At 51.1% G+C, this 18,757-nt stretch overlaps 1 protein-coding gene across 2 annotated transcripts in view; it reads right to left on the bottom strand.

The window, feature by feature from the left end:
• Kiaa1671 (KIAA1671 ortholog) overlaps positions 1-18,757 on the bottom strand; it is a 139,746-nt gene that overhangs the window by 105,489 nt on the left and 15,500 nt on the right. Inside the window, exon 2 of one of the 2 annotated variants that reach the window (XM_057763909.1) lies at positions 1,425-1,574. The gene's annotated coding sequence lies outside the window, so the exon portion shown is untranslated. Of the gene's footprint in view, positions 1-1,424; positions 1,822-18,757 lie in introns of those variants that run through there. The other variant, XM_057763910.1, reaches the window with a different exon arrangement.

Raw genomic sequence — 18,757 nt, 5'->3', positions numbered from 1 at the left:
TGTGAGACTGAGTGAGAGACAGAGAGACCTTAGACCCAGAGCCCCAAATCCTGATCTCACTGGGCAAATTTCAGATGCACTGCCATTTTCCTGGGGCCTGGAAAGGCACAGACAGCGACCTCCTATTCAGAGGGGTCAGGCAAAGCCCCACGATCTGAGGCCTTGCCTGGCTCAGTCTGGAGTTCGGCTTCAGTGGACTCGGCACAGAGAAGGTAAGTGACCACCCTCCGCTCACACAGCCACCCAAAGCAGGAGGCCCTGAGAACACTGCTGGAGAGCGCTCATGGAGCCTAGTCGGCTGCCCCTCCCCCACTCTCACGTCCTTGGGTTTTGTTTTATTTTGCTATTTTCACCCGCCCTATGTTGTCTATTTGCTGTTGGTCTTGCTATTGAACAACTTTTTATTTCGGCTTCCTTGCTTGTTTTGGTTTTGCAGGGGTGAGAATGGAACCCAGGGCTTCCCAAGCTGCACATGCTCCATGCGAGCCAGGTCCAGCCCCTTACAGTCTTAACAAGAGGAGTTCCGCAGTGGTTGGGAAGAGGGCTTATTGTGAGAGGCCTAGCTGCGCCAGGTGCACCTGGTACTCCACCCGTGTGCCCGTCCACCCTGCAGGCTGGTCAGCTTTGAGATCTGCTCTCAGGCGGGAACCCCCAAATCCTCCAGCAACTGAGAGAGGTGGGGATGATGGACTGACTATGTGCTTCGTAGAGTGGAAGAAAATGGGCCCAGAGAAGTCCCCAACTGGTTTCACTCAGCTAGAACCACACCTCCCCCATAATGGCCCATCATGCCTTGCCTTTTGTTGTTGCTGTTGCTTTTTGAGCCAGGGTCTCAGGCAGCCAAGGCTGACCTCTTGCCTCCACCCACCAGGTGCTCTGACCACAGGGCAGGCCTCTCCACTGAGTTTCAGCCCTGCCCCTTTAAAATGCAGCGTTTTATGTCTTTCTCACCCTAAAAAAGCATCATACAAACCTCCCTGCTCATGACCCACCCTGATTCTGCTATGAAAGCCATCCCTTCCTAACAGCCCCAGAGATGGCCCTGCGCCTCCATGTGCTCAGAAGGGAGACAGTGTCCTGATTAACCAGGAACCTCCCAGGCCTTGTGTGGTTCCTGCACTGTAAGAAATGAAGACAGACAGATTTGGACATTTTTCTCTCCATCACACACCCCATGGGCTAACAGATTCCAGCTCCCCAAGCCAAGGAGAACATTGTCTCCACTCAGGTGGGAGCAGAATGCAGATCTGGGAGAAGAGCCTAGCATCTTCCATCTGAACAGTGCCCAGGGATGCTCACTTCAGGTGGCCTAAGTCTCATTCTATAACTAGCACCCAGCCAGGACAGCGCACAATGGACAGACAGAAAATTCCCCGGAAACCTAACCTTCCAAACACCCAGCCCCCAGCTCAATACCAACTTACCCAGGCTGTCAGATCCTCAGCGAGGGACACAGGACCGCCTAGGAATGCCGGGGCAGGGGTCACAGTTCATGGTGAATGGGCCATCCACTCGTGCCCACGGCAGAAGCAGCAGGGAGAAGAAGGCTGTGCCCACAGGCTGTCTCTGCAGGGCTGGGGAGACACAGAAAGACAGCTTGGTTCCGGAGTTCCTTCCGCGCAGACGGTGCAAAAGCTTTCGGGTTCCAACTGCATCCGCTGGCGTCAACTCCAGCTCTTAGCCTCGCACGTCTGTCAGCCTTATATATTCATGCATGGCATGCAGAGTGCTGGATCCACACAGGTGCTCAGTAAATACCTCCCCTGCTCCCCAGATACATTACAGAGCACCTGCTTATGCACTGATATAAACCAGAGACCCCCTACCACCGTGGAACTCATGGTTTCGTGTGGGATGCACTTAGGCACACACATTCATGAACACATACTCATGCATGAACGCATGCAGACACACACACACTGAGACACTCATGCACATGCTTATTAAAGAACACATATACTCATACATGTACTCATACACCCCAACACACACAGTGACACATTCATGCACACACAAGCAGCTGTGACACCACACGGAAGAGCACAGGTCTATAATGGGATGGGGAGCCTATGGAGAGGGGTGGGGTGGGATTCCACTGCTCCAAGATTGGTGCCTTTTGGCCAATGTCCTCAACCTGCAGGAGGTAGCTGCTGAGCACTCAAGGTGTCTACAGTCATAAAAGGCGACATACGCCTGCCATCCCAGTATTTAGGATCAGGAATATAAGACCAGCCAGGCTACATGAGACCCTTCCTTAAAACCAAACCAAACAAAAAGGTTTCAGCTGACTTGGCCACTCTCTCCCCTAGTCATGGCATCTATATACTGAAGCCCTTGGAGGCTCTCATAGCCTCCTCGGGGCCTTTGCACTTGCTGGGATCTATCTTTGGGATATGCCTCTTGATCACACAAATGTGCAAACCTTGGGTCCACCCCTTGGGCCACAGTTCAGACGTGTCCAGCCCCGCACGCATGCTTGCAGAGCAACACAGATACCGGACAGTCCATGGAACTTGCTGCTAGACAGTCACATTGACTAGGATACGATCCTCACTCTACACTAAGTAGCAAGCTCACAGGGTACCCTATCCCCTGCACAATGGCAGGCCACAAAACAGTATGTAGTAGATAGCCATTGGGTGTATAGATACATATGGGATAGTCACTGGTGTATAACTACACAGTGGAGAGTCACTGGTGTATAACTACACCTTGGATAGTCACTGGGTGTATAACTACACAGTGGATAGTCACTGGTGTATAACTACACAGCGGATAGTCACTGGTGTATAACTACACAGGGGAGAGTCACTGGTGTATAACTACACAGGGGAGAGTCACTGGGTGTAAAACTACACAGCGGATAGTCACTGGTGTATAACTACACAGGGGAGAGTCACTGGTGTATAACTACACAGTGGATAGTCACTGGTGTATAACTACACAGTGGATAGTCACTGGTGTATAACTACACAGGGGAGAGTCACTGGTGTATAACTACACAGGGGAGAGTCACTGGTGTATAACTACACAGGGGAGAGTCACTGGTGTATAACTACACAGCGGATAGTCACTGGTGTATAACTACACAGGGGAGAGTCACTGGTGTATAACTACACAGTGGATAGTCACTGGTGTATAACTACACAGGAGAGAGTCACTGGTGTATAACTGAGAGTCACTGGGTGTAGAACTATGAAGCAGACAGCCATATAAAGAGTTGCCAAGTGAATAAAGGAAAGACGAAATTCTTCTGACCCTGCTCCTCACTGTTCTAAGGATAGCTCATTCCCAATCTGGGTTCCTGCAGCAGTTGGGACCTCAGAGTCACGGTGCTCATCTGAACACTCACCAACTAATCAAGAGCTCTGTTGTCAGGAGGGGTGGCCCATGGGTGCCCTCCCCAGGGTAGACACCACATACACCTACTGTGGCCACAACCATGCTACCATTGTACCAGCATGACAATGCACATGAGGACAGAATGTGTCTCTTCATGGTTATAATGAGAAGAGTGTCACCAGGGCAGCCAAAGGCACACATGGCCCTAAGCCAGCCCCAGAGGCCATGATGCAGAGGCAAGGGAGGGTGCATGAAAGCCAAAAGCAAGCATGTCGGTTCAGTCTCCAGTTCTCTCTCTCTCTCTCTCTCTCTCTCTCTCTCTCTCTCTCTCTCTCACACACACACACACACACACACGCACACACACACACGCATGCACGCACGCACGCACGCACGCATGCACGCACGCACCAAGGAGTCAATGATGTGGTGAGGAGATCCACGAGCCAAAGAAGTTTTAAAACCATGGGAAGGATACCTAAATAATTACACCCAAGCTTAGAAGCCCAGGATTCTCTGGTTTTCACTGAACCTGTTGTAAATGGCAAGGAGCCCATTTAGATGCTTTTAAACCCAGCTTCAAATGAATCATATATGCTACGCCCAATTTGAGACGGCGGTCTCTTCCAGAACACAGCAGAAGCCCACTCACGCTGAACCAGCTGCTATTTATTCCTGGAGTGGCCTCGCTCGCTGTGTATATGTGCAGAGCTGACACACCATGAGTAAAGCCAGGTAGCTAGGAGGTCCTTAGAAAAAGGAAGCAAACTGAGTCTAAGCAGGGGTGTGTGTGTGTGCGCGCGTGCGCGCACACACACATGCATGCATACATTAACTGACTGGTTGATTGATTTCATAGGACAGAGGACTAAACTCAGGGTCTTATGCATGCTAAGCAAGGGTTCTCCCAGTTCACAATTTATACATGATCACTGATATCATGCGACACAGGCAGATGACAGGGATCCTCTGGAGTCAGGACATGGCTGTACTAGGAGAGCAAGGATCAAGCCAGCCCCAAGTGGAGCTGTAACAGTTGCTACCTAGCGGGTCTTCAGCTACCGCTGAACCTGGGGTCCCTGCCTTTGGTCTCTCTGAATCTATTAAGCAACTTCACATTTCTACTCCATGCTGCTATGTGTGGAGGAAACCACTGGTGGGAGGAAATGAGACAAAAGTCAGTGGAACCCTCCCTGCAGAGCCCAGCACTCTGTGGCCTGGGCTGGCACTGTGGAAGCTTTTGGTTCAAAACTAGAACATAGCACAGACTCAGGCCTTGATTCATCGCAGCAGCTGCGGTTGTTCCGCAGCACGCCGCCTTTAAATGGATCTGGACGCTCACCAGCCATGTGCGGTGCTGTCTCATCTCAGTGCCCGAGTCCTGGGAATGCCACCATCTGTCAATGGACGTGGGCTAGGACTGACGCCTTTTCATTATCTTCCACAACATGACCTCGACCTCCAAATCTGCAAAGCCACCCTGGGCAAACCCATTACTGTGGGAAGAGGCAAGAAGGGACTGGCTAATGTCCTCCCCATGGAGTGGGGCTGCGGGGCACACAGATCTGTCCACTACAGATCCCAGGTGGCCCAGGCACAGCCATTGGATCGGATGCCACTGGAGTGTGCCCATTCTTTCCTTGGTCCCCAGAATGGCAGCCTCATGTCACCCATCTCTGTCCAGGTAGAAGTACCTTCTCTAGGGCAGGGGCTGAGGACACAACAGTGGACATTCAAGAGGATGTGCAGGGGACAGTGGACATTCAAGAGAACAGGCAGGGGACAGTGAACATTTAAGAGGGAAGGTAGGGCTGTGGATACCGACAGTGGTGGAGTACCTGCCTAGCAAGTGAGAGACCCTGTGTTTGAGATTCACACACACAACCATATGCATGCATGCATGCACACACACACATGTGTGCGTGCACATTTACACACATACAAACACCAGGAGTGATGGCACACACCTGTCATTCTAGCTCTTGGTAGAATGAGACGGTAAAATTGTGAATTTGAGACAAAACTAACTTGGGGAAGGGCACTAAAATACCACCAATCATCCCAGTTGAGCTTCCCTGGTCCTCCCTTGTGAGTGTGCTTCATGTCAAGTACTGACCAGCTTGGGAATACCACTCACAGGCTTATTTTATGGACTGTACGTGGCCCCTCTCGAGACTCAAGCTGGCTGGGTCCTGTGGTTGGGAGAAGCTGCTGGGAGAGAGTATGGTCCACATGCCACCAGCCCAGAAAAGAGCAGGATTCAAACTATAAAGCATGGCTTCTGAAAGCACCCTGTTCCTGCACCGTGGGTCACCTGAGGAATCACGAGTTCATCTGTTCTAAGTAGGGACTGTCTGCAGAGCCACACTCCTGCAAGAAATGGCTCCCCAGTGCCCCTGTCCTGGCCTCTAGCAACATCAGACTTCCTTTCCCTTGTGTGTTGGCCCTTACTGGATATTTGACATCAGTGAGGTCTGTGTCCCTCTGCCCCGTCTTTCTCTCAGCTCCTCTCCAGACAGGACCTAGTCCCTGGGCTCTTCTCTGTGGCCCAGGCAGCCTCTCCTACCTCTAACCTCTGACCTGATGGGTAGGGTCCAGGACCCTTGATGGACTCAGACTCAGGTAGAGGCTCACCAGCTTTGTTTCAACTTCTTATCACTCCAACAGGCATGTCCCCAGCACAGGCCAGCTTCCTGGATCCCAGACAGCGTTCTGAAATTCCCCAACAGAAAAGCTGCCCACTTAAGGGAGACAGACAGCAATTACTGGGCAGCTGTCTACATGTGGGGGAAGCAGCGTTTCCAGGTAGCATGTCCTGTGTCCCTCTGTAGATATCATCCTAATCCACAGGGTTTCACTGCCCCAACTGCCCCATCCCTGGCTCCCCCTCGGGCTCCAGCTCCCTGGGGCCCTCAATCTACAGTCATATCCACAAAGGAGTGACAGGGACAATTATATATATAAAGGGTTTGAAGAGGCTGACAAGTGAGCCCCAGTGATGTGCAGTACAGAAGTATTCCCGACAGCCCCTCAAAGATGGATACAAACTATCAGACCCCCAGGCCAGCTGCGTGTCTGCAGGGAATTACAATCCATCCCGCTCCCTGTAAGTAAACATCCGCCTTTTCAAGCTTCGTGGCCAGTTCCTTCCTACAATTTGTGCTATTTTGGGACACTGCAGTCACTGGAGAACCCAGTCATCAAGCAGCCTTCAATCCCTCTTGCTTTTCTCCAGACTGGGGTTGGCAAACTACAGCATGGACGCTAAGCCGGCCCTCTGCCTAGCTCTGCAGATAAAGTTTTATTGAACCCAGACACTGAAGCCTCTTTCAGGAGCCACTGTCTTTGCTCACCACAGAAAAAAATAAACAAGACATTTACTGTCATCCTTTACAGAACAAATGACTCTAGTGTGTGTACTGGGGTCCCTCAAACACAGGGTCCCCAAAGCCAAGACTGCTCTCATGGTCTGGTAATATTTCCAGCTACAGCCAGCTTCTTCCTGGAGTCTCTTCCAGTTCTGCCTAAGAACTATGGAAAATGCTATTCATACCATCAGAAAGTTTGGGATATTTGTTTGTTCTGTGAGACAGGGTCTCACATGGCTGACCTCAGATTCACTATGCAATCAAGGATGGCAGTGGGCTCCTGATGTCCCTGACGTCAGTGCAATCACACCGAGTTTACTCCAAGTTACAGACGCAACCCAGGACCTTGAGCGCGTTAGGCAAGCACTCCACTGGCTGAGCTATACCCCAGCCCAGCAAGTTTGGTTTGCTTTTCAAATTATTTGTGGATGAGAGTGTGCACACTCGTGTGCCACAGGACTCACAGGAAGGTCAGATGACAGCTTTTGGGGCTCATGGGATCTGTGGATCAGACTTGGATTATCAGACCTATGCAGCAAATGCTTTTACCTACTGAGCCATCTCACAGGCCCACAGGGAAAAATTAACCATCTTAAACCCTACCATGGAGACCCGAAGGCCACATGGCATTCTGCCAAACAGCCAGAACCAGTGGACATTCCTGGTGTGAACAAGAGCCTGGCACATACAAGATGGTGCCAGTTCACACTGCTGCCTAGGGACCAGTTTGTCAGTTGTTGGGCTGGTTTTGTTTATTTGAGACAGGATTTTATTATAACCCAAGTCAGCCTTAAACTCAAGGTAATCCTCCCGCCTCAGCCTCTCGAGTGCTGAGATGACAGGTTTATGCTACACATGGCAGAATTAGTTCTTTTGTTGTTTTTTTTTTTTTTTTTTTTTTTTTTTGGTTTTTCGAGACAGGGTTTCTCTGTGGTTTTGGAGCCTGTCCTGGAACTAGCTCTTGTAGACCAGGCTGGTCTCGAACTCACAGAGATCCGCCTGCCTCTGCCTCCCAAGTGCTGGGATTAAAGGCGTGTGCCACCACCGCCCGGCAGTTCTTTTGTTGTTTAATGTCACAGTATGTCACCAGTGTGTTCAGCTTTAACACCTACACAGCATTTCCTAGCGCTCCAAATGCCTGTCCAAGAATAGCTCCTCATTTGATAATCCAAGCCCCCACCCGCGCGAGGTCCTTCAAGAAACAATACATTAAAGATGACACTCGGGTGGGAATGCCCCAGTCAATGAAGTTCTTGCACACATGAGGACCTGAGCTTGAACCCTAGAACCAAAACAAAACAAAGAAAAGTTGGACTACTGGTGCATAATTGGTAGCCTATGACCCGTCCGCGCTGCCCACCTGGGGAGTTCCTGGCCAGTACACAAGCCTGGGTGAAAACACTGACCAACAGTGCAGTGGATACCCAAGGGGAGTTGTGCCCAGGGGACTGTGGGCTGGCTGGGTCAGAGGCATGCGCCTTTCTCCCAGCTCTGCATGTCTGCACAGTGATTCCCAGGGAAGCACTTCCACGCTGACTCTGTTCCCAGCTGGAGGTCAGGGTTTGCCGTCACTCCCCTGAAGTGGACCCAACAAACACACTGGAGCCTGGCCGGCCTCATCTCCAGGAATCTTCCCGGCTCTACTTAAAGACTATTATCAGAAACATGACCAGAAGGTTCTTGAAGAGAAGGGCGTTGGCTAGGACCAGCCCAGAGGCTGTGCGAGGCTGGAGTGGCCTGGGAGAGGATGGCTTGAAGGACAACATTGGAGCAGGACTCCACCCTGGGCCCAGCTCGACAATACACAACCCAAGTGACTTCAGAGAAGAATGTCAGCATTCTGTGTTCTCGGCAGGAGCCAGGGAGCATTTTACATGGCAGAGAAAACGGTAACTCTTTCCCTGAAAGAACTGGCTGATATTGGCCCAAGAACTGCCAATGTACAAGCAAGTGCTCACTAGATTTAACCAAGTACTCATCTCACAGAACACCCCTGGCTCCATCCCTTGGAAGGTTCCCAAACACGCAAACTCACAAATGGGAGCACCCCTAAATGCAATGTCTCTTTCCAGCGACAGCCCTTTCTTTACCCTGGACTATTTCCACAAGCCTGCCCAAGCCCCAGAATGCCTTTTACAAAGACTTAACTAGAGCACCTCTTCCAGGGAGCCCATGTGATCCAAGTTCTCAGTGTATCCAATCAAATCTGGCTCAGGAGCCAGGCAGAGGTGGCGTACCCTTTAATCCCAGCACTCGGGAGGCAGATGCAGGTGGATCTCTGTGAGTTCGAGGCCAGCCTGGTCTACAAGAGCTAGTTCCAGGACAGGTTCCAAAGCTACAGAGAAACCCTGCCTTGAAAAAGGAAACAAACAAAACACTGGCTCAGGAACAAGGCACAAGCTGCTCACTTACAAGGCTGGCATTCCCATGACAGCCCACCCTGGTTACAGACCCTTCCAGGGTCACCGGAAGCCCAATGACCTTTGGAAGTGTACAAGACCAGCTGCCTGGTGCACAGATGGCCCTGACATCCCCCTCTCCATCACTGGCTCATCAGCAAATGAGCACACAGAAACAACCCTCACTCTGACCACTTGCCGCCCCCACTGCCACTCATGCCTCCATCGCTTGCTGGCATGGTCGCAGACTGCAAACTACCCCTAGGTTTTCACTGCACCCAGTTACTATTGCAGTTTCCTCTTGAACCAAGAAAAGCTGAACAGCTTTTGTGTTTACAATAAAGTTTTTTTTTTTTCCCAAAATTTCTTGTAAAATAATTGTACTGAACTTGTGAAAACATGAAAAGTTACCACAGGTAAGTGGGAATGGCCAAAGCCTTTATTGGTTTAATGTGAAAAGGGAAACTACCAAGAAAGGGTAAAGAGGGGACACAAGAGGGCGAACGCAGGCTACCAGGAAGCTCCCCTCCCGAAGCCAGCGGCTGGGCTCCCTCAATCAGGAGCTGCATGTGACCCTGTGTTGACTCAAGACCGAGGACAGAGGAAAGTGTGTAGCACACTTTCTTGAAATGCAAACCAGCTCCCAAATCAAGACTTATTATCAACTATGAAAGCTCGGCCTTAGCTTATGCTTGTCCCACCAGCTCTTATAACTTTATTTAACCTGTTTCTCTTCATCTACATTTTGTCTGGGGCTTTTTACCTTTCTTTCATTCTGTATGTCCTACTCCATGTCTGACTGGTGACTTGCCTGGCTAGCCCCGGGCATCCCCCTCTCTTTCTCTTTCTAACCTACATTTCTTTCCTCCTTATTCTCTCTACTCTCCAGCCTCTTCTGTCTGGCTACTGGCCATTTATTAGACCAATTAGGTGCTTTAGGCAGGCAAAGCAGCTCATCTTTACATCATTAAACAAATGCAGCATAAACAAATGTAGCACCCCTTTACATAGTTAAAGTAATATTCCGCAATGTGGAATGACTTGGAGGGAGACTTCCACTTTGTGTATAAACAGAAAATGCACCCAGTGTTGTTCTACCAGAACAAGGACAGGACACCTAGACTCATGGCAACCCCTGGGAATCAAGAGGCCACAAAGGCTATGCTTTATACACAGTAACATGAATCCTTTGACTTTTGTATGAAAAAAAATATATCTGTCTAAGCCTCTGTCCATAAGGGCTTGTTACACACAGGTAAACATTACCAATAGACTCGGAGTTTGGCACAAGCTAGTTACCTGGACAAAGTCTCTGCTGAGCGGATGTGGGGGCTGTGGTGGCCTTGAAGAACCACTCAGTACAGTTATAAAAGACTCCATGATTCAATGAAATGGCCTGTGAGCACCTGTGAGCAGACCTGGCGGCAGGTACCCAGGAAGTCCTGTCAGTGCGCATGCAACAGAAGAGCGGGCCCTTTGCAGACTGTCTCTGAGTGGTGGGATTTGGGGGGGGGATGAGGAAATTTAACATGTCTAATGGAAACATGGGCTTTCTCTTCATCCTAACACCACCTCACCCTCTGCATAGGCCTCGACTAAAAGGAGCAGATAAACCAAAATTGTGAGCGGCAAACTGCCAACCCAGCGATACAACTCAGTGCCGAGACCCAGCTCCTGCCCCAGCCCATCATGTGACCAGCTGGCCGGTCTCCAGCACAGCCCTCACACAGTCACCTACAGTGACACAAGGTCTCCACCTTGGCCAGGCACTGCCAGCCTGGGACTGGGGCAACAACCCAGTCTTCCCCAAGCACACAACCTAGGTTCTGGCTGGCAGAGGGGAAACCCAAGGATGAGCCGAAGTTCTCGGTGACTCTGCCCTGCACTGCCCTTTTCAACCTGACACACAACACATCCCTGTTAAGCCACAGCCTTTCCTTTCTTGTCTTCCCCAAAACCATGCATTAATATACATTTTAACAGTCCCACAGTCTTTGAAAATTCAAACTCTTTAAAAGAGCCAGTGTCTTTTAAAATCCAAAGTCTTTTAAAAGTCCCTCAACTGTGGTTTCCTGTAACATCAAAAATAAACACCTTTTCACTTCAAGAGGGAAAGGTAGCCACAGTCTGAACAAAGCAAAAACCAACTCCACACTGAATAAATAAGTCAACAGCCAGTGTCTGGGATCCACTCCCCATCTTCTGGACTCCTCCAAAGGGCTTGGGTCACTTCTCTGTCTCCGCCCTCTGCAGCACACAGCTTGTCTTCCAGGCTCAGCCTGGCTCCACTCCACTGCTGCTGTTCTTGGTGCCCATCCCATGGTACTGGCATCTCCAAAATGCTGGGGTCTCTGCTGCAACTGAGCTGCAGTTTTACCAACAGCCTCTCCTGGGCTCTCTTCAGGGACTCCAGCCCTGCCACACAGTGCCAAGCCTCAGCTGCTCTCCATGACCCCTGCAGGCCTTCAAAGCCAGCACCACCTGGTGACTCTTGCACTATCAAGTTCAGCTGCCATCACGAGGCAACCTTGGCTGCCTCTGGACCCCAGCTTCTGTGTGCTGGCCCTGGGGACACACTTCCCAGAAGACTTCACCTAGTGATGCTGGTCTCTTCTTAATCACAGCTGACTCTTCAGACCCAGCTGACCAGAACCACAGATTCTCAGTTCACAATAGCAGGGCCTTCATAGACTCTTTAAACTCCCCTCTGAAACCTCACAAGTCAGGCCTCAATCATCCTCACTGTTCTCAAGATTTTCATCATCCAAGCTGCAACCGAACAGCTCACTGAGCTCTCAGCACTCAATGGCTTTTCTGCCTCAAATCCTAAAGTGCTTCCACAGTCCTCCCCAAAACACCACCAGGTCCATCACAGAAGCATCCAACTATGCTGGACCAATCTGTCTTAGTAACAGTTACTATTGCTGTGATGAACACCGTGACCAAAGCAAGCTGGGGAGGAAAGGGTTTATTAGCTTACACTTCCACATCACTGTCCATCACTGAAGGAAGCCAGGACAGGAACTCAGACAGTGCAGGAACCTGGAGGCAGGAGCTGATGCAGGAGCCATGGGGGGGGGGTGCTATTTACAGACTTGCTCCCCATGGCTTGCTTAGCCTGCTTTCTTATAGAAGCCCAATAGCTCAGGGATGGCACCACCCACAATGTGCTGGGCCCTCTCCCATCAATCACTAGTTAAGAAAATGCCCTACAGGTTTGCCTACAGGATGATCTTTTGGAGGCATTTTCTTAATTGATGCTCCCTCCTCTCAGATGACACCAACCTGCAGTCAAGATGACATAAAACTAGCCAGGACATGACTCTAGGGCAAAAGAAAATTCTACAGCTGGGGCTCAAGCAAGGCTCCAAGGCCTGAAGCAACCACCACATATGATCAATACTGTCCCCTCGGTTCCCAAGCCCATCATTCTTACCAACTGGCTTCTGGAGGGGCTGGAATTACCCCCACAAACACACTAGCAGCAGCTGCCTCACCCACCTCCAGGGGATTCACCTGGGACTCACTAATTGACAGATAATGAGTCATAATGAGTGTAATAGAGTCCTTTGCACTTTAGCTAGAGGGAGCCACAAAGCACCTCAGAGAAAGGTGATAAAATATAATTAAAATAAGTTTCCAGTTTTTCTGCTGGGGTGAGGAATATGGCAGGTGGGGTGGGAGGAGCCTGATCTCGCCTGTACTGTGGACATGTTCCATCTTGAACCTTGTGACTGTGCCACCCATACACATGACAATCGATTCTTTTCTTTTTTCTTCTGCACATGTATATGTGTGATTAGCATGTTCATGTGTGTGGGTGTACATGTGTGCCCGTGTATGGAGGCCCCAGGTTAGTCAAGTATCTCCTTCAGTCTCTCTCTACTCATAAATTAAGGCAGGGCCCACTGATGCAGCTATATAGCCAGCTTGACCAGGGCCCCTGTCTCCAGCTCCCAAAGTACCAGGATTACAGATTGGGGCTGCCATACCAATCAATTGCTCTCAGATGGTGCTAGGATCCGAACTCTGAGCCTCATATTTGCACAGGAACATCCTGTCTATGGAACTATCTCCAGGTCCAAAATCAACTCTGTAAACATTCAGGTACAAGCAGGCCATTTAATCCCAGCACTAGGGAGGCAGAGGCAGGCGGATCTCTGAGCTTGAGGCCACATGCAGACCCTATTTTCACTGGTGGCCCACGAGCAGGGACACAGCTGTGAACAAGCAGGCCAGCATGGAGACCATGGGGAAGGTCCTGATGCTTACTGAGCTCATAAATGAAGGACAGAGTTGAGGCCATATGGAGGGAACTGCCATGGTCATCGGCATCACTATTTAGAGAGGCTGGGGAAGATGGGCCCTCCCACCTCACCACATGCAGGAAAACTCAGGGAGGGTCTCCAAGGAAGAGAGGTGTCCTGGAGTGTGTACAGCAGGTACTCGTTACAAAACGTATCCTCAAAGGGGCTGGAGAGATGGCTCAGAGGTTAAGAGCATTGCCTGCTCCTCCAAAGGTCCTGAGTTCAATTCCCAGCAACCACATGGTGGCTCACAACCATCTGTAATGGGGTCTGGTGCCCTCTTCTGGCCTGCAGGCATACATACAGACAGAATATTGTATACATAGTAAACAAAACATATCCTCAGATTGCAAACCCAAGGAAGGACTGGCTCAGAAAGCTGCCAGAAGACCTGCTCCCATCCAAGTGACCACAGCCCAGGAAAAGCCACACCTGAGCCTCAGTGACACCAGGAGAGGCAAGCCAGCTCACCAGACTCCACCAGCCAATGTCAGCCAACAAGGCAAGCGCATTTCAGGTCTGGCAGAGAGCTACCAGCTCCACCCACGTGTTCGGATACTGAGGACAGTGTCCTCTTGGCTACTGAACATCAGACACTAGATCCCCTGGTGCTGGGGCACAATGCAACACCATGTCCAAAGGTCCCCACGATGTCCCCAGCACAGATAAACTGCAGGGAACCCTAGAGGCAAGCTTCTTGATGGTATACCTTAGGGACACCACACCACCCAGATAAACCAACTCAACCTGGCTGGAATCCAGCCAGGACTCTGGGGCAACCCCATTTATGACACCCCATTTTCTAGAACCACTGACTCACCAGGAAATTAGTTTAAAATACTGGTGTCCCCAAGTTGTCACAACAGGATAGCAAGAAGCACCCCCTGCTGAACAGAGCAGCCGACTGGCCAAATGATGGGGGCCACACAATCCAGTACTGGGCTGCGTTTTAACCAAGTTCACCAACATTTATTGACTCCACCTTTAGTAATGAACCCAAAAGTCAAGGTTAAGGTGGAGCTCAGGAAGTGGGGTGTGGCACAGATAAGTGATGGACTCAGGGCACACCAAGATGAAAGTGTCCTCCTGTGACAAGGGGAAGAGAGCAGGGTCCCTTGCAGATAACGTGATCAAGGAAGGCTCCATGGAGGGGTGACATCACAGCCGTGTGGCCTGGGAGGTTGGAGACAGCAGACAAGGGAAAATCATGATGTCTAGAGTCAGATTCAACTAAGAGTAGGGTCCCTGAAGGAGAAGAGGCAGCTGGGGCTGGTGGAAGGAGGGGTAAGGGAATGCTCGCTCGTAGGGGGAAAGGGCAGATCCCACAGGCTGAAAGCACCATTTGAGACTCTACCAGAATGTCTCCCTCCCTCTCCCTCTGGAGGCTCTATGGTGCCTTTCAGAGCAGGAGAGAATGGAGTTACCCACCTACCTGAAACCTGCTCCAGGACCGTAGGCTTCCTTCTTGACAGGTTGAGGGGGGAGGGGAGGTGCGCTGGCAGCTCACCATGAAAGTCTTCCCCAGCCTCAGTTTCCTCATCTGTCAAAGGGCTTATGAATCATAGACAGGAAGAAGCTTGGCACTATTTATATGTAGCTCTCCACCATGTGACGGGAATCAGGGACACAGGTATGAACAAGCCTGGCCAGTGTGGGGGCCAGCAGAGGAAGGTGGGTAACGATGGACAGAGACCGCGGGAACACACCAGTATGTTCCTTCAATCCAAGACGCTGCCATTAGTAAAAGTCCAGAGCCCACTGACCACAACAGCGGCTTCACAAGTGAAGACACCATCTTGCAGCAGACATGCATCTTCTAAGGAAATAACTCCACTCCCCCAAGGCAAGGCCCCAAGTTCCCAACAAGAAGGGCAGCTCCAAGCACCACTCTGTGCGGTGTCTGCTGCTGCTGTAGAAGGAAGAGTCCTTCACACTTAGCCCCAAGATGCTGATATGACCATGCCAGGAGGGGACAGGAGGGTCAGGAGCGCCCTGTAACATTACTGACACCAGGAAATGGCATCAGCTAAGCCTGTATCCTCTAAGAGAGCTACTCAGAGACACCACCTGGATTCTCAGTGATCAGTGTGCTGGCTGGTTTTATGTCAACGCAACACAAGCTAGAGTCATCTGAGAGAAGAAAACCTCAACTGAAACAAATGCTTCCATAAGATCAGGACGTGGTCAAGCCTGTGGGGCATTTTTTTGATTAATGATTGATACTAGAGCACCCAGTCCATTGTGGGTGGTGCCATCCCTGAGCCATTGGTCCTGGGTTCTATAAGAAAGCAGGCTAAGCAAGCCATGGGAAACAAGACAGTCAGCAGCTCCCCTCCAAGGCCTCTGCATCAGCTCCTGCCTCCAGGTTCTGAGCCCTGCTTGAGTTCCTGTCCTGACTTCCTTCAGAGATCAACAGTGATGTGGAAGTGCAAGCTGAAATAACCCTTTCCTCCCCAGTTGCTTTGGTCACGGTGTTTGGTCACGGTGTTTTGTCTAAGACACCAGGGAACCACGGGGGGGGGGGGGAGATAGAAGCCTAGAGAGATACGGGCCTGAGCCATGCTCACTCACAATTATAGCACAATTCCAAGCCGGGCGGTGGTGGTGCACGCCTTTAATCCCAGCACTTGGGAGGCAGAGGCAGGCGGATCTCTGTGAGTTCGAGGCCAGCCTGGTCTACAAGAGCTAGTTCCAGGACAGGAACCAAAAAGCTACAGAGAAACCCTGTCTTGAAAAATAATAAGTAAATAAATAAATAAATAAATAAATAAATAAAGCAATTCCAGAGTCCCAACGTCTTAACTGCTCAGCAGCTAACTAGCCAGAATGAACGAGGACGGTCCTTTAGAGTCGGAAGTCTGAGAGACAGGATGCCTGGACACAGTGTGGCTGTGGGTTAGAGTGAACCTTGAATTCTGGCTCATGCCATTGGTTATGTAACTGGAGCCTCAGTTTCCCCATCTGGACCAGAAGAGCTGACTCAGTGTCTGACTTCCCACACTGGGATCCAGCCCATGGCAGAAGGCCAAGGTTGTCCTGAAGTTGTCCACCCATTCTTGAAGTCAGCCCCCCCCCCTTGTTCATAATTACCCTGACAGCCCAGCCTATCAGTGAGAGACTGTGTCAACCACCAAGGAAGAGAAGGAACATCAACCTAAGGCACATGTGCTAACATGCACACACAAATGCATACATACAACACACACATACAAAGGGAAAGAAAGAAACAACAGAGGGAGTCATTGTGCAAAGGCCCTGTGGTACAAAACCCATGGAGGGGAAGGGACCCTTGCACAGTACACAGGACAGAAAGCAGGAGAGGGCACTGGAGCACAAGACTAAAGGAATGTGACTGCCCAGCGACTGGGCATCCTGGCTTGGGATTAAGCTCTCCCAAGGGAAGTTTGCAAAGCAGCTAATGGCACCACGCTAAGCAGAAACAGCGTCCGCAAAGCTGGACACATCTGGGGATCTGCAAAACTGAAAAGAACAACCGCAAAAAAAGAAATCAGCAAAATGCCTCCCCTCCCTGGCAGAGCAAGCAGCATGCTTGTCTGATGGGGGAAGCCTCTGTGGGGTATACTTCTGCCATTTGACGAGCACCAGGTTCTAGCAAGAATCTTGTTTTTGTTTGTTTAATGCTAAGCAGGGGTAGAGTATAGCTTGCTGCTATCTGCCCCATCCACACACCCCACTGAGGCTCCAGGAGCCAAGGGTTTAGGAGGACAGCCACTCTCATCCAACTCTCAAATAAACAACCGGCCCTTTGGCAGAGTCCCCTCGCCCTCCCCTCCAGCACTGGAGCTCAGACAATGACTATGTTTTCTGAGAGGCAGTGAAGGGCTCGGCATGGGAACTCACCCAAATACAAGCTTCCCCACCCAGAACCCTCCCTTTCCTACAGCCAGGGTCAGCCCTCCCTCTCTCTCTCCCTCCCTCTCCTGTGCCTGGTGCTTCCCCCTAGAGCCCTGACCAGCCCTGAATTCCTGGGGCCTGGAGTCCAGAAGGTTTCACATTAAACACCCAAGCTCAGTGGTGAAGCAGAGGAGAGAACAGGTCACACGCGAGCCTGAAGGGCCGGTCACTCTACAGAGCCATGATAAAAGGGGCTTCTCCATGTTGATGTCACACATGCTGTGGAAGGAAGAGCTATCAGGTCAAACACAGACCAAAGGGCTAAGGGGTGTGGGGGGCAATCTAGAAGGGTTGAAGGTCAAGGATCGGGGTCCAGGCAAGTATTCTACACTTGGAGGCCTCCTAGGAAAGGGACATTGGACCCTGACTCAGACCTACGTGTGGAGGAGAAGCCTACTGGGGGAGGGGCTTTCCAGACAGTGGACTCAGGAGGCAGGGCCCATGAGAAACCAAAGATGGGAGAAGGTGGGTAGGAGGGACACCCTACCAGGCAGAATCCATGCAGAAAGAGTGAGAAGACCCCAGTGGGGGCCCAGAAAGTCAACTCCTACCCCAGTCTTCAGCAGGGCTATGACTCCACACTGTGCCTCCCAGTGGAAACTAAACGAGGGGCCAGTGTATCCCCAAGCCTCCCCATCTAGCCTGTGAGTTCCAGAACTCAAGGTCTTCCAAGACTTCCCCTCCGGGATAGATCCTGGCTCCTGAGAGTCCTGGCCCTGGGCTGGTGCTTCAATAAGAGCTGCCATGAGCCCTGCTGCCCAGGACCAAATATGAGTTCCAAGGCTGGTGGGTGGGTGAATGCTGGGAAACACAGAATAAGACGGCTCCTATAGGAGCCACCACTGCCACCCCTTAGGGTGGCCAGGGTCGTTTCCTGTGTCACATCCGCTGAGCAGGCCTCCGTCCTGCAGTGCCGGGAGACTTGACATTCGTAGGCTAAGAATTTAAAGTCAGGATGTGATTCATCTACACAGGCCTTCCTCAAGGAGAAAGGAAACTCAGACATGCAACCAAATTTAACTTCTTTTCTCCACGCACTTCTGTAGCAGTAACGCACAAGGGCAGGGCACGCGCACCGGAAACACGCGCCCCCCCCACACCGGAAGGACCACCTGCTACCCTCAGCAAGCAGAGAGGAAACCTTCAGGAAAGGGGCAGGGGCACTCCTGTGGGACGGGGAGCTTGTCTGCCCTAATCCCCATCCCTGTCTCTCCTCCATAGACAGACACAAAAGAGCTAAAGAAACGGAAGGTGCAGGAAGCCAGGGCCTCTCACTGCCCCGGGAATTTGAACAGATTTGGCTTAGGAAGAAACGGCCACCTGGGAGAGGCACTTCGGCTGTGTTAGGTCCTGGTGGGCAAAAGGTGGGCACGCACACACTCAGGGCCAGGGAAGCAGTTCCCAGATCCCAGGGAGCCAGGTCCTG

Source organism: Chionomys nivalis, chromosome 3 (assembly GCF_950005125.1).
Source record: "Chionomys nivalis chromosome 3, mChiNiv1.1, whole genome shotgun sequence".
NCBI classification, from domain to species: Eukaryota; Metazoa; Chordata; class Mammalia; order Rodentia; family Cricetidae; genus Chionomys; species Chionomys nivalis.
This window is presented reverse-complemented; position numbering and strand designations above follow the sequence as displayed.